The sequence below is a fragment of the Humulus lupulus genome, chromosome 7, assembly GCF_963169125.1.
Source record: "Humulus lupulus chromosome 7, drHumLupu1.1, whole genome shotgun sequence".
Taxonomy (NCBI): Eukaryota; Viridiplantae; Streptophyta; class Magnoliopsida; order Rosales; family Cannabaceae; genus Humulus; species Humulus lupulus.
In genome coordinates, this window is record NC_084799.1 from 49309299 (window position 1) to 49335751 (window position 26453).

General features: G+C 35.9%; 1 long non-coding RNA gene across 3 annotated transcripts; it reads right to left on the bottom strand.

Annotated features, from left to right (window-relative positions):
- Nucleotides 1–23316: 23316 nt before the first annotated feature.
- On the bottom strand, nucleotides 23317–26240 carry LOC133792126 (uncharacterized). 3 transcript variants are annotated; one of them, XR_009874232.1, is made up of 4 exons: nucleotides 25926–26240; nucleotides 25323–25600; nucleotides 24102–24169; nucleotides 23317–23465 (listed from the first exon to the last, which is right to left on the bottom strand). It is a non-coding gene; the product is annotated as an uncharacterized LOC133792126 (long non-coding RNA). The 3 variants fall into 3 exon arrangements; XR_009874231.1 differs by having other exon boundaries at nucleotides 24102–24174; XR_009874230.1 differs by lacking the exon at nucleotides 23317–23465 and having other exon boundaries at nucleotides 23807–24169; nucleotides 25926–26239.
- Nucleotides 26241–26453: the final 213 nt, after the last annotated feature.

Here is a 26453-nt window from a genome sequence, read left to right on the forward strand (position 1 = left end):
TCTTTAACCTCTTGATAAGTCCAGCATCTTTCTGACCGAGTCTTTAGCCTCTGCTGAACAATAATTCAAATATTTTTCACTTAAAAAGCTATTATTTTATTCAAGTTAAATGAAGATATTTTCATTCTTGAACTCTATAAATAGGACCTAGTACCCAGCCATTTATTCATTCATCAAGCTAAGTTCAGAGGCTGCAAGCTGCTAGGTTATTTTTTAGAGTGTAAACACTTGGGTTGGGGATTATAAGCTTAATCAATATAAGCTTACCAAACACTTGGGAAGTAAGGTTTATAGCACATTTCAGTTCAAGTTTTAGATCGGTCATAGAAGCATTCAAGGTATTCCAAACTCTAGTTCATTTTGGTATTTTTTTCCTTAAATTCTTATAGTTTTCCACTCAGCATCCTAACTTTATTCTTTATTCTTGAATAGGAAATCTAAGATCTTGAACATAAGGTATTTGGTAAGTATATTCTTGATGGTATAGTTCTTTCATCACTTTCATCCCTTTTTCTTTAGTATACTCACCCTTTCATTTATGGTTTTTAGGAGTGTTCCAAAGTCTCAAACCTGTTCTCATATCCCGGTACTTTTGGTAAGGAAAATAGGATAGGATTCTATATGGTATGTTATGTGTTATCTTATGATTTATGTGCTATGTTAACCTATGATTTATGATGTTATGTATGTTTGTAGACTTTGGCATATGACCTGTACAACTAACAAGCCCCAATAAATTTATGGGCATATGACTTACTTAGCTAACAAGCCCCACAAATTTAATGGGCATATGACTTGTTTAGTTTATAGGACCCCAAGTAATAATGGCCATTATAGTACGCGTAACATATGTTTATGATATGTTTTATGTTGCATTATGAATTTTATGTATATGATTTATGTGTTAGATTTTCCTTGCTGGGCATTAGGCTCACTCCTTTATGTTTTTATGTGCAGGAAAATAGTTTTGATGGCGGGAAAGGTTCTTGGAAGCTTGGGGATGTGTATTGAGGCGGAATGGAGTCAAAGGACCGAGTGTTCGATTCGAGGATGAAGTCTCTTTAATTATGGTTTTATATGTATTTTCCGCACTTTATTATGCAATCCATTTTATTTACAATTATGTTATGTTTTTCTTTTACAAACAATGGGATCCCATATCCTACTTTAAATTTTATGTAGTTTAACATTTGTTTTACAAGTTATTAATGAATATGATTATTTTACTTGTAAGTTTTATTAGAAATTAGTGTCTATGTATAGTAATCATTAATGGTCCAAAGTCTAGAGTAGTTGGGTCATTACAGGGATCCCATTGTTTAAAAAATAAAATAAAACATGACTTAAATCTTAAAGAAATTGGTTACAAAATCAAGTGCGGAAATACATAGAAATCATAATTAAAAGACTTAAACAACTTCATCCTTGAACCGCTCGCGCAGTCCACCGAATCCATTCTCCCTCAATACACATTCCCAAGTCGCCAAGAATCTTCCCGCCGCCATAATTATTTTCTTGCACATATAACATAAAGGAATGAGCCTAATGCCCACCAAGGAAAATCTACTACAAGCATGCAACAAAAACATAAACATCAACTATAACATATACTATAAACATATATCATAATTCTAACCCATGTACATGGTAATCATTGGAGTTTGCCAACTAAGCAACTATAAGCCTCATACTACAATGAGGTTTGCTAGTTAAGCAACTATAAGCCCCAATAACATAAAAGTGTTGGGGTTTGCTATTTAAGCAACTATAAGCCCCAAAACATACATATATCATAACATATATAAAACATACTATAGCATAATCATATAAGCATATAATAACTATCCTATTTTCCTTACCAATTACCGGGATGTGAGAACAAGGACGGGATTTTGGAACACTCCTAAAAACCATTAATGGGAAGGTGAGTAATTCTAAAAGAAGAAGATGAAAAAGAAATTAATCTAAACCACTGAAAAGATACTTACCGACAAGAAACCTCAAGTTCAAAGAACTTAGATGCCTAACCAAGAATGGAAAATACTGAGTTAGGATTTGAGTAGAGAAAAACTATAAAAACTAATGAAATATACAGAAATGAACTAGGAATAGGAATACCTTTGAATGCTCTATAACTGAACTAAACCTTTATAGAAAATCACACTATTAATCTTACTTCCCAAGTGTTTAATAAGCTTAAGATGATAAAGCTTATAACCCCAACCCAAGTGTTTAACACTCTAAAGTAAACCTAGCTGCTTGAAGGCTCTGAACTCAGCTTGAAGAATGAAAGAAATGGCTGGGTACTAGGTCCTATTTATAGAGTTCAAGAATGAAAAGATCTTCTTTTAGCTTGAATAAAAATAATGACTTTTAAATTGAAAAACATTTGAATATTCGTTCAGCAGAGGCTAAAGACTCGGTCAAAATATTCTGAGGCTTATCAAGAGGTTATAGGTTGAATTGAGCTCGGTTTCAAAACCATTCAAAAATAATTCCCTAGAGTCGATATATCACCCATGTTAAGTGATATATCGCCTGGGCTTATGTTCCGAGTCTCGTCAAAGTGTTCGTGCGAAGTTACATGTTTTTCGTATTCCCCGAGTGGCGATATATCGGCATATGCTGAAATATTATACACGTAATTGCACTTTTTCAGCCTAATTTGAATTGAGTAAACAGCTTTGACTGAGTCCTATAACGATTTCAAAGCTGCTGGCAGACTCTAGGATTTTCAAATATTACTCTTAATAAACTATTCCTCAAAAATACTTAATTTCTTCATAAACATGCACATGACAAGTGTCATCATCTTATTGGGTCTATCTAAACCTTATTTTATAATAAATATCATCTTCATAATCAGCTATATTAATCAAACCTTATGTTATAATTAATATTCTTAAACTATAGGTTAAACTTATAAAATCTACAAGTGTTGCTACGAGTGTTCAACTAAGTCCCGGCTTGAACCAAATCCATAGTAATAAACATACTACAACTATTACTAGCTTATTACTACTACTACTACTACTACTACTACGATCTAATTAGCTAAGTAAAGTTCTTGGACTCTACATTCACTTATCAATGACTTGTTCTTACCCATTGAAATCTTTCCCTAGATTTGTACAAGTTGACAGTTGGGTTGCCATCATTGGTGAATCAATTATTCGACGAGTTTCAATCCCATTTCTTTTGAAGTGGAACTTACTAACTTTCTCACGAGAGGTTTTGTATATGGATCCGCTAAGTTCTCACTTTTCTTAACATATGAGATTGATATGATTCTACCTTGAATCAATTGTCTCACATATTCATTTCTTAGACTAATATGTCTAGAATTTCTATTATACACACTATTATATGCTCTAGCAAGTGCAGATTGGCTATCAAAATGTATTGAAATTATTGATACCATATCCACGGTTAAAGGAATATCCATCATGAGATTCCTAAGCCACTCGGCCTCTTTGTCAATTTTTGCTAAAGCTATAAACTCTGTTTCCATGGTTGAGTGTGATATACAAGTTTGCTTCTTAGAGCCCATGAGATTGCACCCCTTCCAAGAGTAAACATCCAACTGGTGGTGGAGAGATTATCTCAAACTTCCGATATCCAATTAGCAACAGAATATCCTTCAAGTATCTTTGGAAAGTTTATATAGTGAAGATTATACACTTTGGTGCCCTTAAGATAAACAAGAACTTTCTCAATAACTTTCCAATGCTTGATACTTGGATTGCTAGTAAACCTACTAAGTTTACTAACCGCATATGCAATATTCGCTCTTGTGCAATGAGCGGTGTACATTAGGCTTCCTATTGCACTTGCATATTCTTATTGAGCCACCACTCTTCCTTCATTCCTTTCAAACCTCATGTTTGAATCAAATGGTGTATGTGTCTCTTTGATTTTGAGATGACTAGATTTGTTAAGCACTTTCTCAACATAGTGGGGTTGACTCAACACAAAACTCCCACTATTCCTTCTAACATTGATACCTAGAATGGTATCCACCTCTCCAAGGTCTTTCATTTTAATGTTAGAAGATGGAAACCTCTTCATTTCTATTATTCCTTTCATGTCATTACTCAAAATCAACTTATCATCTATATATAGACACACTAGTATGACATAGCCACCACAAGTCTTATAGTATAAGCACTTGTCTGGATTGTTGTGTCTAAATCCATTAGAAACAATGACTTTATCAAACTTCTCATGCCATTGTTTTGGAGATTATTTCAAACCATATAATGATTTGACAAGTCTACACACTTTATGTGTAATATCCACTTTTGCATTTTATTTTTATTGTGGTTATTTTGGCCTGTGTGGGCAATTTGGTAATTTATGTTAATGCATATGAATTTTTTATTTTATTTTATTTTCATGATAATATGTGATTTATTTCATGATTACGATATGTGTATGTATGGCGGCGTCAAAACATGGTTCCTTCAAGTATCAAGAGCTTAGGTGCCAAAGATATTAGAAATTAGGGGTTAAAGTATAATTATGAATCTTGGGGTAGAGATTGTAATTTTCATAAGTGAAAACTATTAGTTTAAGGGAATATTACAAAAAGTACTTAATCCTAATTATGACAGGGTTAGAATTAAGGTTAAATTTCTCTTTTGGTTTTAAGGTTAGTATTTGGAGACTAAAATAAAATTAGGATTAAATTTATCGTATTATTTTCAGTCACTGTATCGATCAAAGAAAGTATTATCTCTGAGATTGAGGTCTAGAAGGTTGGGGAACTAAGAATCAACTTGAAGATAAGATCCTATTACTCTTTACAATCTAGGTCATGTTTATCATTGTTCATGTAATTTAAGGGTAGACGATGTGAATTATTTCTTATAATTTCATGTTAGGGTATTTTATGAATATGTTTTAATGTTATAAACATGCTATGGAAAAATTAATGATGAAATAAGGACTGATTTTGGGATATATGTTCATAACTTAGGAAGAATGAGTTTTATTGCATGAGAATTGTTAGAGTTGTGGAGTTAGAGGAATCTCGTGAATTTTTGCTATTTTATTGATCTCTATTAATTGTTTGATGATATAGAGGGATTAAATATGACAAAAAAATAAAAAAGAATCATTCAAATCAGATTTAAATTGAGAGAGTTATGGCTGTTTGAAGAATAAACACGATTTGGGTTCTATGTCGGGTGCGACTACGCCCAAGGGGTAGCGAGACCGTGCTACATGCCCAGAAAACATATTTTTTCTTCTTCATTTTGATGGTTTTGTGTTGGGGCTTTGATGATATAGTTTAAAGGTTTTCTGTTTGGGGATTTTAGGACTTTCTTAACGACACTTTAAGGCTGTTAGGAGTCTTAGAAAGTCTAAGAGAGATTGCATGAGTCCAACATGATGTATGGTCTCTAAGTTCAAGCTTGTATGTTTTTTTTCTTAGGACTTGCTAAAGGCTACATGAATGGAACAAGGAACGTGTTTTGGAGCGTTGTTGGACCTGAGGTAAGAAGAGTGGTCACTGTAACACAGGTGTGCATTGAAGGCACAAATGTTATGTATATGTGATTTAATTATGTATATGTATGGTTAAAGTTATGATTTTATCATGTATGTTATGACTTTGTCAATATTGCATGTTTATGTACATTGTTGCATGCTTACATTGATATGGGTGTGAATATACTTATGCGGAGTTGCTATGACCTATGTTTATGTTATGACATTGTTTGATGTTTTGTAAGATGTTGGGCAGGGTAGTTATCGGAACAAGTAAGGTGTTCGAGGCCGCAGAGGTTTAGGGTGGGACACCACTCGCTACTATAAATTGTCAACAATTGCTTACGTTATGAAAATGTATGTGTACATTATGATAAAATGCATGCTTATGTTTCTCGTGCTTAGTTTCACACTTGACCAGATTAGCACCGGCTTACGGCCGGAATGATGTCGGTAATATGTGTTATGATTGTATTGTGATATGCTATGATACGCTATGATTATGTGATGTTGTGATAGGATATAGTATGTTATGATTATGTAATAATTATGATACGTTATGGTATGCTATGGTATGTTAAGTTATGCTATGAGAATGATATGATACGATATCAATTATTATTAAACTTTATTTATGTTAAGGTATAGATTATGAGTAGTATATGATTTAAATTCTGATAACTGAATAGTATATGAATTAGGTTGTCATAGTTTGAACTAGGTTATATTTTATGTTTATGTTTTCTGTTTATGCTTTGGGGTTGTGACCTACATAGCTCTTCTTGCTGGGCGTTAGCTCAGGGTACTCTGTGTTGCAGGTAAGGGCAAAAGCATAGTAGATGAGGCGATGAGTTGAGCAGGCTTAGTCCGATGTGTGCATGTCGTGAATGGTTAACATGGGGGTCAAGGGGCTGCTACTTATGCATTATTGTTATAAAGGTCTTTAACCTTTGGTGTTATGTTGAGTCTTAAAACTTATATTTTTATTTACATTATGCATGTAAAACATGATTTATTTTAAATATCGAGATCTCGAGTTGCATGTTTGTAAAATGTGTTAATTAATGATTGTTTCAATAAAAGTTTTGTTTTTCTTAAAGAAATTCATGTAAACATGAATCTACTTAAATATGGAATATGTAGTAAATTAATGAGTTTTAATTCGAGTCGTTACATTATGTTCGTTTCCTAGAAAAACAAAACCCTCCAGTTGTTCCATATAGACCTCATCCTCGAGATCCCCATTTAGGAATGTCGTTTTGACATCCATTTGGTGAACATAAATGTTATATATAGATGATAAGGAAAACAACAATCTTATAGAAGTAGTTCTTGCTACTGGTGCATGTGTCAAAGTAATATATTCCCTCCATTTGTTTGAATCCTTTGGCTACTAACCTAGCCTTGAAGGTTTGTATGGTACCATCGGTATGGTATTTCTTTCTAAATACCGATTTTCACCCAATTGGTTTGGACCCTTTTTGAAGGTCAACCAATTCCTAAGTGTGCTTAGACATAATTGAATCCATTTCATCATTAATTGCCACCTTCCAAAAAGTGGAGTCTCTTGAGGACATTGCTTCTTTGAAAGTTTTGAGATCATCTTCTATTTGAAGTACTATTGGATATTTCCACATAACTTCCTCATTATCACCTTCAACAAGGTATAGTGTCTGTATTTGAGAACACTTCTCACTTGATCCCAAATCTCTGAGCCTTTGGCTCCTTCTAGGCAATTGAGGTTGCTCACCAACTATTCTAGAAGTCTCCTCTTGAAGCTCTCTAGCTTGAGTTGGTTCTAACTTGTTATCATCGCATGACATGTTCTCAAAGAACTCAACCTCTCTTGGTTCAATTATTATATTAGACTCAAAGTCTAATATTCTATAAGCTTTGCTATTTTTGGCATAACCCACAAATGCATATCTTATAGCCCTTGGACCCATCTTAGTCATTTTAGGATCGGTGTTCTTGCAATAAGCAAGACACCCTCACACTTTAAGATAACCAATGTTTGATTTCTTTCCTTTCCATAACTCATATGGAGAGATATTGTTTTTCTTCATGGAAATATGATTCAAAATATGACAAGCTGATAGCAAGGCTTCATCCCATAAACTAAAATTCAATTTAGAATGTAATAGCATAGCATTAATAATCTCGATAAATGTTCTATTTTTCTTTTCCGCTATACCATTTTGTTGTGGAGTATAAGGGGCTGTACATTCATGAATTATCCCATGCTCTTCACAAAACAAGTTAAATTCATTTGAAAAATATTCACCACCCCTATCACTTCTAGGCACTTTAATTTTCCTTTTAAGTTGATTTTTAACTTCCACTTTATAAACCTTAAATACATCAAATGCTTCATATTTATTCTTAAGCAAATATACATATGTGAACCTAGAGCAATTATCAAGGAAAGTAATAAAATATCTACTTCCTCCTCTAGTCAACATTTCGTTAAGATCACATAAATCACTATGTATCAAATCTAACAACTTAGAGTTCCTTTCAACACTAGGAAAAATGTTTCTTTACCATTTTAGATTTAACACATAATTCTTGTCATGTTCAACATTATCATAATCAATTAATCCACATTTGATAGACCTTTTAATTGTGCTAAATCCTATATGTGCAAGTCTAACATGTCACAAATTAATAAAATCTGATTCAAGCATATATTACTATTTCCAAATATTACTACAAATTTTTGTAAAACAAATTTAAAGTAGTCGAGCTTGTGTTTAACGAGTTTGATTTGGAGCATAATAACAAACTCAAAACATGCATGACAATTTTAGATGTTTGTGATAAGCTCAAAAAATACTTGTATGGATAAACAAGTATACTGCAAATAGTGCAAGCTCAGAAAAATCCAATACTACAGAAATTTGAAGCTCAAAATATTTTGGTACTTGATAAATACTGAGCATACTATAAACCAAGGCAGAAATGTACACAAATTAACAACTAAGGTGTTTCTTAGTGTATAACATCAAAATATAAAATGGCTCCACCATTCAAGCTATAAAATTATCTCGGCCACCAGGGCCTTAAATATTTACAATCCAAAAATAAGGGTGAAATCCTTTGTAAGATAAAAAAAAATACACACACACTCAACTTATATCATTGCTGAGCGGCCCCAGATTCCACCTCGTCTCCCCTCACCTCATCAACCCTTGCCTCAAGAGTGGTGACCTCAGCAACTTCCTCCTCTGCGAGGAGAACCAGCCATTTCTCCAATAAGGATTCCTCCTTGTCTCCCAAGTAAGAGGTATCAAGGTTAGGATTCATGGACCATATCCTATACATGGCCATGTCAATTGCACCATCTTTCTTGGCAATAAACTCCTCAAGGAGTCGAGCCTTCCCTCCCTCCATCATCTCGTATGTAACGCTCCAATTTTTCGAAGCGTTAATTTGGCAATAACAATAATTAAGGTCTAAAATAAAAGTACTCTTTTATTTATAAAATCGATCATAAACACCACTCAAACGTTTAAAAGAATGAAACTACGGAGTTTTGTATTTTTCATAAATAAAATAAAATAAACAACTAAAAATCCAATCCATAAACACAAAATATAATTCTTAAAAAAATACTTAGTAAATTTCCTGTGTAGGCTTGATCCCCTATGATCGTTAAATCCTTGACATATACGCCCTCCGCCAAAGCTCTCCAACCTATTGTGCAGTAATAGTATTTTTGCCTTTACCTGCAGCACATAGTACCCATGAGTCAAAGCCCAACAAGAAGAGTTGTGTAGGACACAACTCCATAACCTTAACCAGGAATTTGAATCAATAACAGTAACAATGATATAGCATAAATTAAAACTCATGAAAAGACGTAGTCCAAGTTGAGTAGGACAAGTATCGTATAACCTAAGCATGCATTTTCGTAACGTAGACATGCATTTAAAATGTAAGCATGTCAAATAGTTATCACATACACATACTCAACACATAACCATAATTTCATATAAGCTCATTAAACATAAACATTCACTAACAAAATCATGCATAACATAAACATATCACATAAATAGTTTTTACCATAGAGTACGTCAATCGTACACCCTGCGTGCAGGTGTCCACTCTTCTTACCTCAAATGCAGCAATGTAGAGTCCAAGAACTTTTACTTAGCTAATTGTTTAGTAGTGTTATAGTATGTTTAGTGTTATCTTTGTTACTATGGATTTTTTTGGTTCAGACCGGGAATTATTTGGACACTCATAGTAGTACTTATTGATTTTCTAAGTTTAATCTATAGTTTAAGAATATTAAGTATAACCTAAGGTTTGATTAATATGACTAATATTAAGGATTATATTTATTATATTATAAGGTTTAGACATCAACCAATAGGATTTTAAGCACATGTTATGAATGGTGATTAAGGATTAAGTATTTTTTAGGATTAAATTTAATAAAGAGTAAAGTTTGAATGTTATAGGGTCAGTCAGCAGCTTTGAGTACGTTGAGGGCTTAGTCAAGGCTGTTTACTCCATTCAAACTTAGCTAAAAGTGTGTAATTTCGTGTTTAAATATTCAGCGTGTGCCGATATATCGCAGCACGTAGATACGGAAAACACGAATCGATGCACGGTCGCCTCGGGAATAATGGTCCAGGCGATATATCGCCTATAGGGGGCGATATATCGCCTCCTCCAGCCTAAATTCAAATACTTTTGAATTCTTTTCCTTTCAGCCATTCAAACTCCTCCATAAGTCCAGCATCTTTTGAACGAATCTTCAGCCTCTGCTGAACGATTATTCAAATGATTTTCACCTAAAAAGCCATTATTTTTATTCAAGTAAAATCAAGATACTTTCATTCCCAAACTCTATAAATAGGACCTAGTACCCAGCCATTATTCACCATTTGCTCTAAGTTCAGAAGCTGCTAGTGTTAAGTGAGTGTGAGAGTGTAAACACTTGGTTTGGGAAAAACTATAAGCTTAAACATCATAAGCTTATCAAACACTTTGGGAAGTGAGTTCTATAGTATTTCGGTGGAGGTTAGATTGATCTTGCAAATCTTTGAGGTAAACCCGAAACTCTATTTCATTTATTTCATGTTATTTCCTTTCTCAAAACCTTCTACTCAGTCCCCTAACCTCATTCTTATTTTGGTTAGGGAATCCAAGTTCTTAAGCATATAAGTCGGTAAGTATGTTTTTTTTATGGTTTAGTCTTTCCATCTCTTTCATTTCATCTCCTTTCTTTAGACTCATTCTTTCTTATGGTTTTAGGAGTGTTCCAAAAAGTCCCAACTCAGTCCATTATATCCCGGTAACTTTGGTAAGGAAAATAGGCTAGAATCAATATGTTATGTGCTTATGTTATCTATATGTTTTATGTTATTAATGTGTTATGATATGTATATATGTTTGTAGGCTTGGGCATATGACCCATATGACTAACAAGACCCCAAATGGGTTATGGGCATATGACCTACTTAGCTAGTAGGACCCCACTAATCCCATGGGCATATGCTTGTTTAGTCTATGGGACCCCAAGTAATAATGGCCATTATAATAAGTGTATGTTATATGTATTATGTTAAGTCTTTATGTTTCTTATGAAATTATGTATATGACTATGTGTTAGATTTTCCTTGCTGGGCATTAGGCTCATTCCTTTCTATTTTATGTGCAGGAAAATAAGCTTTAGAGGCGGTAAGATTCGTGACGCTTAGAGGATGTGTATCGATGGTGAATGGACTCAAGGGGCCGAGCGTTATTCGATTCGAGGATGTAGTCTCATTTTATGTTTTTTTATGGTTTTATGTGTATTTTCCGCACCAATTATGTAATGTCTTTTATTTTAAATCATCTTTTCTTTTTAAAGACAATGGGATCCCATAATCCTTCTTAGTATTCTGTTTATTTGTAAATAACTCTTATTTTGCAAGTTACTCAATAAATTATGGTATTTTCGTAAAAATGTAAGTTTTATGTATAGTTTCGTTAATGGTCCAAATAGTCTAGAGTAGTGGGTCATTACAGTTGGTATCAGAGCAAACGATTCCTTCGCATGAAGTTCTCCTCGATACACATGCTCAAAGCTCCGAATCTGACCGCCAAGTAAGTGTTTAAGTTACAAGTTACAAGTTACAAGTTACTTTACTTATGTGTATAGCTAACAACTTTAGTGTTTACGTTTCAGTTAAGAATGAATGGAGCTTTAACCTACCAAGATATCCGAGCCATTAAGGCCTTAAAAAGAATAAGGGAGCCAAGAAACACCGTAGGAGCCCTAGAAAGGATTACTCGAAGGTTGCTTTTGTTTCACCAAGAGATAGGTGGCCTTCAAGAGGCTAAACAAATAATGCTAAGATCAACGGAACAATATGTATTAGTAATTAGGTTGTTTAAGGATTTTCATTCTGTAATAGCAGCCTTAGAAGAAATATGGGAAGAAATGCGTGAGGAGGATGAATTGCCTTTAGCAATGAGATACTATTTCCTCTTAGTTAGGTTTACCGCAAAATTTGAGTTTCAATTCACTAATGAGCAAAAGAATAGGATTCTCACCAACCTTCCTATAGGACGTTTCGATGCTCATGATAATGATGATTATGAACAAATAGATGATGATATGCTAGATGACGGATCGGATGTAGAAGATCCCGATTTTTAGATTAGTAGTTTTTATTTGTTTTATTTTTTATTGTAATAAGTGAAACTGTTTTTCCAAATGAATAACATGCTATTTGAATATCATGTGTGAGTTTGATTCTATTTTCGCAATCATAATAAATACTAAATAAAATGAATAATGACTGAGTTCGGTGAGGGTGGATACAAATCAATGAACCTGGTTTCCTTATTGAGAGTTAGGGGGCCTTAGTAGTGGGAACGATTTTACTGATCCCAGCCCTCCCTCAATATGGTTAACTTTGGAACAAAGATAAGTTTCGAGCCTGAGAATTAAGTCATATAGGATGATTAGAAACACACTTAGAAAAATAAAGATGACTTGTTTTCTAAGTTTAGAAACCCACTCTAATAATAAATAAAGACCTATATAATCTTTCATAAGAAGTCATAATAAATAGGTCCGAGATATGTTTGTTTTAGAATAAGTTTTTGCCTTAGAGCCTATTAAGAAAAGTTCTAACATGTTTCTTTCAACTGTTAGAACTCTGCTACGGTGTCTCTCCGAAGATCCGCACGCACCAACGGAAACGCCTCCAACGATGTTCCAGCGACCAATGCGGTCCCTACCGTTCGCCGAAGGGGAGTGCGTGTTACTGCTCGCCGTAACGCACCGGCACAGCCAGCTGACAACACTGCAGAGATTGCCAGACTGCGACAGCAAGTCGAGGAACTTCTGCAGCAACAACGCCAACAGGCTCAATCTCAGCCTCAGCCTCCGCCACAGCCGCAGCCGCAGCCACAACCAATGGCCCCAGCACCCCAACAAGTTGGTCCGTATGGGGGATGGCCTATGACGAATTACGCTCCATATCCTGTACAGCACATGGATCCAGTGTACGAGAGGTTCCGCAAGCAGCACGCTCCGAACTTCGAAGGGACTACGGACCCCTTTGAAGTAGAAGAATGGCTAAGGAATGTGGAGCCGATCCTAGCCCACATGAACCTCAGTAATGCTGACCGCATATCCTGCATCTCGTCTTTACTCAAGAAAGATGCCAGGATATGGTGGGATTTGGTCCAGCAATCCCATGATGCTGCCACCATGACGTGGACCCGATTTGTGGAGCTCTTCCACAAGAAGTACTACAATTCAGCGGTACTTGCTACGAGAGTTGAGGAGTTCACCAATCTGAAGCAAGGGAATTTAACAGTGGCGGAATATGCTCGTCAGTTTGACCGCTTAGCCAAGTTTGCGGCAGAGTTAGTTCCAACCGATTATCTGAGGGTGAACAAATTCGTGAGAGGACTCCGACCAAAGATCGAGATGGGGGTGAAACTAGCGAACCCGGAAAACACTTCATATGCCGACGTTCTTGAGACGACAATTGAAGTAGAAAGGTTGCAGGCCAACGTGAGCAAAGAAGAAGCTAGCAAGCCTGAACCCAGACAGCAGAGCCAACCTCAGGCCAATCGGAACAACAATCAGCCTAGCAATAGCGGCAACAATCAGTCCAACAATAACGGTAACGGACAGAAGAGAAGGCATCCTGACAACAAGCAAGCCGACAACAATAAAAGGGCACGACCAAATAATGGGGGAAATAAGTCGGGCTACGTGGAATATCCGCCATGTGCCAAATGTCAGAAGAAGCATCCTGGAGAATGCCGCGCCAACACCAAGGAGTGTTTCAACTGTGGTCAAGAAGGGCATCGTAAAAGAGACTGTCCTCAGCAAAAGCCAGAAGGGAAGAAGGACGAAAAGATGGTTCCTGCTCGGGTTTTTGCTTTAACCCAAGGAGAGGCGGATGCCAGCAACAAGGTGGTCACAGGTCAGGTTTCCATCCTCAATAATTTATGTCATGTATTATTTGATTCGGGAGCCACCCATTCGTATATTTCGTTAGGAATGATAGATAAACTAGACAAACCTAGTGAAAGATTTAGAACTAGGTTTGCAACCGAGTTGCCTTCGGGCAAAGTAGTTCTATCATCGCGAATTGTACGAGGCGTACCAATCAAGATTGAGGACAAGGAACTAGAAGGAGACCTGATAGAGCTGGTGATCAAAGATTTCGACGTAATCCTAGGCATGGATTGGCTAGCACGGCATGGCGCAACAATCGACTGTAAACGCAAGAAGGTGGTGTTCGAGACTCCTGACGGCCAGAAACTTTGCTTCATGGGACAAGCTTCAGGACTACGCACACCGTTAGTATCATCTCTCAAGGCTCAGCAAATGATGGAGAAAGGATGTCAAGCGTTCTTAGCCAGCATCACGAATATGGAGAAGGAGACATCACTCAAAGTTGGAGATGTTCGAGTCATACAAGAATTTCCAGAAGTATTTCCCGATGACTTGCCAGGATTGCCGCCAACTAGAGAAATAGACTTCACGATAGAATTAGTACCGGGCACCAAGCCTATCTCTAAGGCACCATACCGGATGGCACCTACGGAACTCAAGGAGTTAAAGACGCAGCTACAAGAACTCCTAGACTTGGGTTTCATTAGGCCAAGCCATTCACCATGGGGAGCTCCGGTACTATTCGTGAAGAAGAAGGACGGAAGTATGCGCATTTGCATAGACTACCGTGAGCTGAATAAAGTAACAATTAAGAACAAATACCCGCTACCTCGGATTGATGATTTGTTTGATCAACTCCGAGGCGCGACTGTATTCTCTAAGATCGATTTACGGTCCGGGTATCATCAGCTCAAGGTAAAGGGAGAAGATATTCCTAAGACAGCCTTTAGGACTCGTTATGGACACTACGAGTTCTTGGTTATGTCTTTTGGTCTTACTAACGCGCCAGCCGCGTTTATGGATTTAATGAATAGGGTCTTCAAATACTACTTGGATAAATTCGTTGTTGTATTCATCGACGACATTTTAATTTACTCCAAGGATGAAGTGGAGCACGAGGAACACTTGAGGATGATTTTGACGCGATTGAAGGAGCACCAACTCTACGCGAAGTTCAAGAAATGCGAGTTTTGGCTCTCACAAGTGGCGTTCCTCGGGCACATCATATCGAAAGACGGAGTTGCAGTAGATCCATCGAAGGTAGAGGCCGTGAAGGATTGGCCTAGGCCAAAGAACGTGTCAGAAGTAAGAAGCTTCTTAGGGCTAGCAGGTTATTATAGAAAGTTTGTAGAGGGCTTTTCTAAGATAGCCACTCCACTCACCAACCTAACCCGAAAGCAACAAAAGTTTAACTGGAATGATAAGTGTGAGGAAAGCTTCCAGTTGCTTAAGGATAAGCTTTGCTCAACACCAGTACTTAGTGTCCCAACACCCAACGACAAGTTCGTTGTCTACTGTGATGCATCAAAGTTAGGATTGGGATGCGTACTGATGCAAAATGACAAGGTGATAGCCTACGCCTCACGTCAGTTAAAGGAGTATGAACAACGCTATCCAACTCACGATATGGAGTTGGCAGCGGTGGCCTTTGCATTAAAAATCTGGCGCATTATCTTTACGGAGAACGGTGCGAGATTTATACTGACCACAAAAGTTTAAAATACTTCTTTACTCAGAAGGAGCTTAACATGAGGCAGCGCCGGTGGTTGGAATTAGTAAAGGATTACGACTGCGAAATCCTATACCACCCGGGAAAGGCAAATGTAGTTGCCGATGCACTCAGCCAGAAAAGCTATGGGAATTTAGCAGCCTTATCCGGAATTGAAAAGCCGCTACAGCAGGAGCTTATCAGTGCTGGAATAGAAATGGTTGTAGGCAAGCTGGCTAACTTGTCTATCCAATCAAATCTGCTAGAAGACATACGGAATGGTCAGAGACATGATGAATCGCTAGCAGCACACATGGATGCAGTCAGAGAAGGCAAGACTACAGACTTCTCAATATCCAGTCAAGGTTTATTGAGATATAAGGATCGGGTATGCGTGCCAGATGATCAGAGTATTAAGAAGACGATTCTAGAAGAAGCGCACAATACCCCGTACTCAGTTCATCCAGGGTCTACCAAGATGACTCATGACATCATGGCAGTCTATTGGTGGCCAGGGATGAAGAAGGAGATAACGAAGTATGTATCTAAGTGTCTGGTATGCCAGCAAGTGAAAGCGGAGCATCAGCGGCCTGCAGGATTATTGCAACCGCTTAGCATACCGGAATGGAAGTGGGACGATATAGCCATGGACTTCGTGACGGGTCTGCCAAAGACGAATAAGCAGCATGATTCTGCTTGGATAGTCATAGATAGACTAACCAAGTCGGCTCATTTTCTGCCTGTTAAGACTTCTTATACGGCAGACCAATATGCAGACATCTACATCCAAGAGATTGTACGATTGCATGGAATCCCCAAGACGATAGTATCAGATAGAGGATCAGTGTTTACGTCAAGATTTTGGAGAAGCTTACAGCAAGCCATGGGTACTAAGTTAAGTCTTAGTACAGCTTTCCATCCTCAGACAGATGGGCAGTCCGAGCGTACGATTCAGATTTTAGAGGATATGCTACGCGCATGTGTACTTGATTTCGGAGGATCGTGGAACAAGTACTTACTGCTGATCGAGTTCTCGTACAACAAAAGCTACCAGTCGACGATCGAGATGGCACCTTATGAGCTGCTATATGGAAGAAGGTGCCGATCACCGTTGCACTGGGACGAGGTAGGAGAAAGGCAGCTTCTAGGGCCCGAAGCTGTTAGGCAAGCTCAAGAAGCAGTAACGCTTATTAGACAGCGTGTGCTTGCTGCTCAAAGCCGTCAGAAGAGCTATGCGGATACCAAGCAACGCGATGTGGAGTTCCAAGTTGGAGATCAAGTCTTCCTGAAGATATCTCCTATGAAGGGTGTCAAGCGGTTCGGGAAGAAAGGCAAGCTCAGTCCCCGATTCATAGGTCCTTTTGAGATATTGGACAAAGTGGGACCAGTTGCATATAGACTAGCCCTACCGCCAGCACTAGCCGATAGTCACAACGTCTTCCACATCTCGATGCTATGCAAGTATGTGTCAGACCCATCTCACGTCCTCAAGTACGATACCATAGCGCTCCAGAAAGATTTAAGTTATGAGGAACGACCGGTTAGCATCCTAGATAGAGGGATGAAGCAGTTGCGGTCCAAGAGCTTTCCTATAGTCAAAGTCCTATGGAGCAATAGTTATGAACGCGAGGCAACGTGGGAGTTGGAAGAGGACATGCAGAGCCGGTATCCGGAGTTATTTGGTAAGTAAATTTCGAGGACGAAATTCTTTTTAGTAGGGGAGAATTGTAGAGTCCAAGAACTTTTACTTAGCTAATTGTTTAGTAGTGTTATAGTATGTTTAGTGTTATCTTTGTTACTATGGATTTTTTTGGTTCAGACTGGGAATTATTTGGACACTCATAGTAGTACTTATTGATTTTCTAAGTTTAATCTATAGTTTAAGAATATTAAGTATAACCTAAGGTTTGATTAATATGACTAATATTAAGGATTATATTTATTATATTATAAGGTTTAGACATCAACCAATAGGATTTTAAGCACATGTTATGAATGGTGATTAAGGATTAAGTATTTTTGAGGATTAAATTTAATAAAGAGTAAAGTTTGAATATTATAGGGTCAGTCAGCAGCTTTGAGTACGTTGAGGGCTTAGTCAAGGCTGTTTACTCCATTCAAACTTAGCTAAAAATGTGTAATTTCGTGTTTAAATATTCAGCGTGTGCCGATATATCGCAGCACGTAGATACGGAAAACACGAATCGATGCACGGTCGCCTCGGGAATAATGGTCCAGGCGATATATCGCCTATAGGGGGCGATATATCGCCTCCTCCAGCCTAAATTCAAATACTTTTGAATTCTTTTCCTTTCAGCCATTCAAACTCCTCCATAAGTCCAGCATCTTTTGAACGAATCTTCAGCCTCTGCTGAACGATTATTCAAATGATTTTCACCTAAAAAGCCATTATTTTTATTCAAGTAAAATCAAGATACTTTCATTCCCAAACTCTATAAATAGGACCTAGTACCCAGCCATTATTCACCATTTGCTCTAAGTTCAGAAGCTGCTAGTGTTAAGTGAGTGTGAGAGTGTAAACACTTGGTTTGGGAAAAACTATAAGCTTAAACATCATAAGCTTATCAAACACTTTGGGAAGTGAGTTCTATAGTATTTCGGTGGAGGTTAGATTGATCTTGCAAATCTTTGAGGTAAACCCGAAACTCTATTTCATTTATTTCATGTTATTTCCTTTCTCAAAACCTTCTACTCAGTCCCCTAACCTCATTCTTATTTTGGTTAGGGAATCCAAGTTCTTAAGCATATAAGTCGGTAAGTATGTTTTTTTTATGGTTTAGTCTTTCCATCTCTTTCATTTCATCTCCTTTCTTTAGACGCATTCTTTCTTATGGTTTTAGGAGTGTTCCAAAAAGTCCCAACTCAGTCCATTATATCCCGGTAACTTTGGTAAGGAAAATAGGCTAGAATCAATATGTTATGTGCTTATGTTATCTATATGTTTTATGTTATTAATGTGTTATGATATGTATATATGTTTGTAGGCTTGGGCATATGACCCATATGACTAACAAGACCCCAAATGGGTTATGGGCATATGACCTACTTAGCTAGTAGGACCCCACTAATCCCATGGGCATATGCTTGTTTAGTCTATGGGACCCCAAGTAATAATGGCCATTATAATAAGTGTATGTTATATGTATTATGTTAAGTCTTTATGTTTCTTATGAAATTATGTATATGACTATGTGTTAGATTTTCCTTGCTGGGCATTAGGCTCATTCCTTTCTATTTTATGTGCAGGAAAATAAGCTTTAGAGGCGGTAAGATTCGTGACGCTTAGAGGATGTGTATCGATGGTGAATGGACTCAAGGGGCCGAGCGTTATTCGATTCGAGGATGTAGTCTCATTTTATGTTTTTTTATGGTTTTATGTGTATTTTCCGCACCAATTATGTAATGTCTTTTATTTTAAATCATCTTTTCTTTTTAAAGACAATGGGATCCCATAATCCTTCTTAGTATTCTGTTTATTTGTAAATAACTCTTATTTTGCAAGTTACTCAATAAATTATGGTATTTTCGTAAAAATGTAAGTTTTATGTATAGTTTCGTTAATGGTCCAAATAGTCTAGAGTAGTGGTATAGATTCAATTCTAAACATGAACGCAACCTATAGTTTCAATTTAACACAATTAATAACCCAGTTTACTTCCAACCTAAATCTGAAAAAACTTTAAGCAGTAAAGGTTTAAATACTTACAGATAAAATCTAGCCACAATAACTTAGATCTTTGCCACCTATGAGATTCCTAGCCCTTCAATAGCCCAAATTGGTGATCTCCTTCAAACCTCAAGCTTTCAAAAACTCTGATCAAGAACAAGAGATTGTTCTTGGTCTGTTTCCCCTTAAGTCTATCGTCCAAAACTAGAGTCTGAAAATAGTACGACATCTAAACCTATTTTACTTATTAATTGATTATTTAATCTGACTTAATTCGAGTAAAAACCAATTTACACTTCTATCCTCAACCTATAATTTATTCTTAATAATCACTTAAACCCTTATCGTAATTTCCTTCCAAAACTATTGGTTTTAACTTTTCATAATTACGCTTTCTATCATAAAACCCATAATTCTACTTTGGCCCCCAATACACAACTTCTATTACACTTTGACCCCTAACACTTGAAGAAACTAATGTATGTGTATTGCTTGACAAAAACATAAAATAAACTTGCATCATAATTCATGCATATCATAATTCATATAATTACACATAATTTCATACAATTTACCATAATACCCTGACCCAAGCCAGATTACCAAAAATACCCTTACTAATAAAAGCGGATATTACATCGTAGGTGGCATTCTTGTCCTCCTCGAGCTTGGCATTTTGGCTCTACAATCGTTCAAGCTCAGATGTCTGGGAGGTCAACTCAGTGGTCTTGGCTTCAACCTTAGAACGGTCTTTATGTTATCATGTTCAACCTTGGAAAGGTCAAGCTCGACCTTCTGGCATTCAGACTCAGCCTCCACGGTCACCCACTTGCCCTTGGCATCCTTAAGGGCATCCTTAACTTTTATCTGGGCATTTTTAGCCTCACAGTCAAGCTTGTGACTGATGGCCACTTGGGCCTCCAGGAGATGGTTCTGGCAGTGGAAGCTGAGAAGACTCTGCATCATGCAAAAGTATTATTAATAAAAAATATATATAGATGAACTAAAACTTATAAAAGTTTCAAGCTTGATGATTTTTACTGAAGCCAATAACTCTTCGCCCCTATCAAATATGGCGGTGGAGTTATCACCCGCAAAAACTCCAAGTCGGAGTCGTGGAGGTTGCTAAATGCGCAAACTTGTACACTCGGTCAGGGTTATCCTTACCTGGGGCATAACTGTGTAGAGTCCCAGATTGTTTACTTAGCTAGATAGTTAGTAGTAGTTATAGTATTTTAGATTTCATGGATTTTGGTTCAAACCGGGACTTAGTTGGAAACTCCTAGCAACAGTTTTGGGTTTTATAAGTTTAACCTATAGTTTAAGAATATTAATTATAACATAAGGTTTGATTGATATTGCTGGTCCTAAATATATTATTTATTATAACCTAAGGTTTAGATAGAGCCAATAAGAACATGACACTTGTCCTAAGCATGATTATTAAGGAATTAAGTATTTTGATGATAAAATAAGGAAATATAAGCTTTAGTATTCACCAGAAACTGTTAGGGTCGTAGTTTGAATCAGTCAAAGTAGCTATCCCATTCAAATTATGCTGAAAAAATACAATTACGTGTTTAAAATATTCACGTATGCCGATATATCGCAGCTAGGAGCCAATATATCGCCTGACGAAGGATACGGAAAACACGTTGACGTTGCACGAACATACGAACGAAGGCTCGGGATTAGGGCAGAGCCAATATATCGCCACATAGGGGCGATATATCACCCTTAGTAATTATTTTTTTGTTTTTAATTTTAAAATCAAGCCTTGACTCCTTAGACCTACCTCTGAACGTTTTGACCGAGTCTTAAGCCTTTGATTGACGAATATTCAAATATTTTCAATTATATTCATTATTTTTATTCAAATCAAAATGGGGTTAGTTTCACTCCTTACCTTTATAAATAGGACCTAGCACCAAGCCATTTCACCCATTCTTCAAGCATTGATCAGAGCCTCCAAGGTGCTAGTGAGACCATAAGAGTGACAAACACTTGGGTTGGGAAAAAGCTTTGCCATTCTTAAGCTTTATAAAATACTTGGGAAGTGAGGATTAGTGTATTTCGGTATTAAAGTTAGACCAATTCTTAAGGTCAATTAAGGTACTCTTATTCTTTAAGTCCAGTTCTCTAAACTCTTTAGTTTTCTTTAGTTCTTTTTATTCAGATCCTAACTTTTGATCTTGGTTTTTGATTAGGTTCTTGAAACTAAAAGATCTTTCTTGGTAATTCCACATTTATTCTTTACTCTTTACGAATATTCTCCATTCTTATTGTTGGTTTTAGGAGTGTTCCAAGTCCCGCATTTGTTCTCAAATATCCCGGTTTTGGTAAGAAAAATAGAATAGATCTTTATATGTTTATATGATATGTTATATTATCTTATGTTATGTAATGTTTACATTATGTATAGTATGCTTATAGACCTTGGGCATATGACTTGTCTAGCTAGCAAGCCCCAATAATTTATGGGCATATGCCTTGCTTGACTAGCAAGCCCTGCCAATCTAATAGGCATACGACTTGCTTAGTTATCAAGCCCCAAGTAGTATAATCGCCATTGTAGTATTATATGACATATGTTTATAGTATATGTTTATGATATGATTTATGTATATGTTTTATGTTGTTAGTATTTTTTCCTTGCTGGGCATTAGGCTCACTCATTTACTTTTAGTGTGATGTAGGAAAATAGATACAAAGGCGGAAGGATTCTTGGAAGCTTGGCATGTGTGTTGAGATGAATGGAGTGGATGGGCTGCGTGTCGATTCGAGGCTCTTTAAATTATGTTTTTATGTATTTTCCGCATTTAGCTTTGTAAACAATTTCATTTAAAGTTATACTACTACAAAATTGACATGGGACGATGGTTTTAAACCGTCGTATGGACTCTCGTACGTTGGTTCTAATACTGTCGTCCCATGCAATGTCATGCCATGTAAAGCAAGAAACGACAGTTTAAATAAAAGCGTCATCACTTGTCATACATGAGACGATGGTTCCTACTTAAGCGTCATCCTCCTGCAATACATGAGATGACAATTTATGTGCAAGCATCGTCCCCTACAATACATAAGACAACAGTTTTGTGGAGACAGACGTCCCATGTAGAATATAAGATTTTTTTTTTCATTTTTATATTTTCAACCACTATATTCATTCATAATTTCCTGTGTAATTACAACATAGTTCAGACAGAATCAACAAGCAGACAAAATCAATAAAACTCAGTATGTTCCAAATCTAAAAATTACAATACCAAAATATATACTTGCAATAACTATGTAAGTGCTAACTAAAATCTCCAACTAGTATATTTTTTAATTCTGATTTCAAAAGTTACCCTAGCTATGACTCATCCGTTCAAGAAGCTTGCCTGCCCATTCATTTCGAGTTTCATTAATTTTGCCAAGTGTATATGTATTCTTACCACCACAATACAAAACACAAAATAAAAAGCTAAGTGAGAAATTAAATTTAATAGAATTGTAGTTCAATAATTATATATACACTTACATTACTAGTCAGCTTCCAATTCAGTATAGCTATGGCATGAAGTTCCATGAGGGTATTGTAAATGATTACGCCTTTCTTGTTGTAATTTTCTAAAATCTTGAAACTCTTTGGATGTCCTTATCTTGACAAATTCTTTCCAATGTGTTTCTTCTATATGATAGCTTGGTGGGTACTATATAAATATATATGAAACACTAATGACTTAATCTAATATATATATATCTGTAAAATTTATTTGAATATGTGTCGTGTGAAACTATATATACATATTTAATATATAGAAAGATCTCCACCATTAGCAATGGGAGACATATAGAGAAAGAAAGATGGTTATAGTTGTAGAATACTAAAAACATTTAATGCATGCCCATAAAACATATTACAAAACAATAGAATAAATTATAAATTGTCCATTACAAATAAATGATATATATTGAATATTATTAAATGGAAATAAATGATACTAAAACTCAATAAGCTACCTATTAATTTCATTTTCTAATAGAATAATAATGAAACAAGTACATATTACATAGACAGAACTAAATAAATTGAAATTGGCCTGACATTGTATATACCAAAAAGCCAAGTGAATTGTCATAGACCAATGCAAGAATTCCTTCCTGGACTTTGATCAAATACAAAGTCATAAGTAGTTTTTCTGACACTATATATCCAAGAAGCACTTGAAGCTTGATAGTAAGAAGTTCTAAAGGAAAAGCCAAAGAACTTATAATTGAAAATAAACATAGAAAGCTAAATATATACATTGAAGCAAGTTTGCTTGATTTATGTAAAAATTTCAACACAATAAAAGTAAACTCTGAAATCAACCAACTATAGAGAATACACCTACTGGAAATGAATTGAAAACATCTCCTTGAGCTGTTTGGCTCTCCACTAGTTGCTTGGATTCTTCATAAGCTTTGCTTGATGTTAAGAAGATAAACAATACTTAAATCAGGTCTAACGAAACAGAACTTAAAATTATTTCAACATTATCCAACTAGAGAAGAATCCAACATTATCCTTCCTGGAGTTTGATCAAATACAAAGTCATAAGTAGTTTTTCTGACACTATATATCCAAGAAGCACTTGAAGCTTGATAGTAAGAAGTTTTAAATGCAAAGCCAAAGAACTTATAATTGAAAATAAACATATAAAGCTAAATATATACATTAAAGCAGTTTGCTTGATTGATGTAAAAATTTCAACACAATAAAAGTAAACTCTGAAATCTCCAACTATAGAGAATACATCTACTGGAAATGAATTGAAAATATATCCTTGAGTTGTTTGGCTCTCCACTAGTTGCTTGGATTCTTCATAAGCTTTGCTTGATGTTAAGAAGATAAACAATACTTAAATCAGGTCTCACAAAACAAAACTTAAAATTATTTCAACATTATCCAACTAGAGAAGAGAACCCACACTCATATTATCGGTACAGATACTCACATCTTAACAAAATAAGAATAGATATAAGAACAAATATTCATGTTATAAGCATAATAATACCAACTCCTCACCACCATTGATATCAAAGCTTATAACTCCATCAGATGGAAATTATACAAGTAATAAGAGACACCAAGGAGTTGAGCTTCAAGACTAGTCAAGCTAGACAAGTATATTTATATGTAACAAGTAATCATAAGTTAGAATGTTCTTGATGGGCATGAATTTGTCGTATGCATTTGCTAACAAATGGCAATCAATGCCTAGTTTCAACAAATATACAACACGAAAATGCAACTGAAATGTATATTTTCTTTTCCTCCATAATAGTAATTAATATAAACTTGACAAGTCATAATTCAACAAAGTAAATAAGTAGTAGCTCAGCTTTGATTCAAACAACTACTTGAGCAAAGTTGTTATCTGGTTTGCTTAATCTTGAAAAGATACATGACTAAAGTAGAGATATTTTTAATATGATTCTTTCCTCTTCCACAAGCCAATTTTATCTGCAGTTACCAAATTTCAATTCCTTCCAAATAAAAATATAGAACTAAGTTTTGATGTCTCTACCTAAAAATGTAAAGTTCTAAAATAACACTTCAATATTGAGAAGAAAACAAAATAGGAGCACCTGTATTAAAATTCCCTTTTCAATATAAATGCTTCATTAATATTAAATGTGTAGCACTAACTAGATCAAATCCCATATCACATACATGAAAGAATGACTACAAGATAAAAAAAATTATTACAATGATAATGAAAAAATCAATTGTACGTGTAAAACTAGTATCATTTTGTTTCTATTAACCTGATTATAGCTATACAAGTCATCAGTATATGAAAATATAAGATTGCACACTACAATCCATTTCACTAAGGCATTTTAACAAACAATTTATGTGCAATAGACAAAACACAGAAAAAGAATATTATGAGCATCAAGATAACTACTCAAACACATTATGAAAGGGAATGCTACAAAAGGAGAAGAGCATAGAAGATTAAATATAGCAAATATACCTCCCATAATTGAGCATGTGCTCCCATTACACCACCAATAAGGGTTGACGAGAGAGCATACCGTGTATGTATATCCATGGAATAGATCTGAAATCAATGAATATAACAAATAGATATGCCCTCTAAGCATAAGCCAATGCTTCTATATATACTTTACACCAAATAATATACACATCAAAGCTCATAAAAGGAGGCAATTCTCTCAGAAGTGCCCTGGTTTTGAAGAAGAAGCTATTAGGAGCGAAGAGGCCAGCACAGGTGAAGTCATTCAGATATCCCTTATTTCACAAATTATTGAGAAGGATTCAAAATGTATACATATAGAAATATAGATAGAGAATGAGAAAAAAAAATAGAGCTACTACGCAGAGAAAGAAGAGAATACCCAAATGGCTAGTAAGCATAAATTTGTCTAAAATAATAAGCCAAAACCAAATATCTCACATTCTTTCTCAAGCTGAATATATATATATATATATCAAAATAAATAGGGTCCTAGATTTGTAGCTTTAAAAAGAGTTAATATATGCAATTTTGGCTCCACAAGATTCAGTGACAGTAATATATACTGAAGAAGAAAAGGAAACAAAAGAAAGAACTTACAAGAAGAAGAAGAAAGTCGTTCTTGACATTGGTGAGCACCTCCAGCGACATTTCAATCCAATTTCCATAGGGGTTTTGCTTATCTTGAGCTCACAAACCCAACCATTCCCTTGAATTCTTGTTTCGAAGACGGTGGAGGCCAGAAAAATCCTCCAAACTCACATCGGCGACAGAACTTCGGGGGGGCCAGTTGCGACGGATGCCGACGAGTGGGGAGGCAAGCTTCACGGGTTGGGGGTTTCGGGGGCCAAGGAAGCTTGTGGTGGGGTGCGTATCATTGGGTGGTTGCTGGAGATGGCTCATTTGGTCTGGTCGACTGAGATGCGAGAGAAGCAAAAAAGAATGGTGGTATCGGGCTGGGAAGAAGAGGGGAGAGAAGGGGCTAATACAATTTTAGGATTCTAGTATTATCATTTTTAACTCCTTTTTCTTATTCAATTAAATAAAATCTGATATTTAATATATTAATTCGTTTATTTATCAATTATTTTATTAGTTACTCTATTTTGTTAATTTAGCACTTAATTA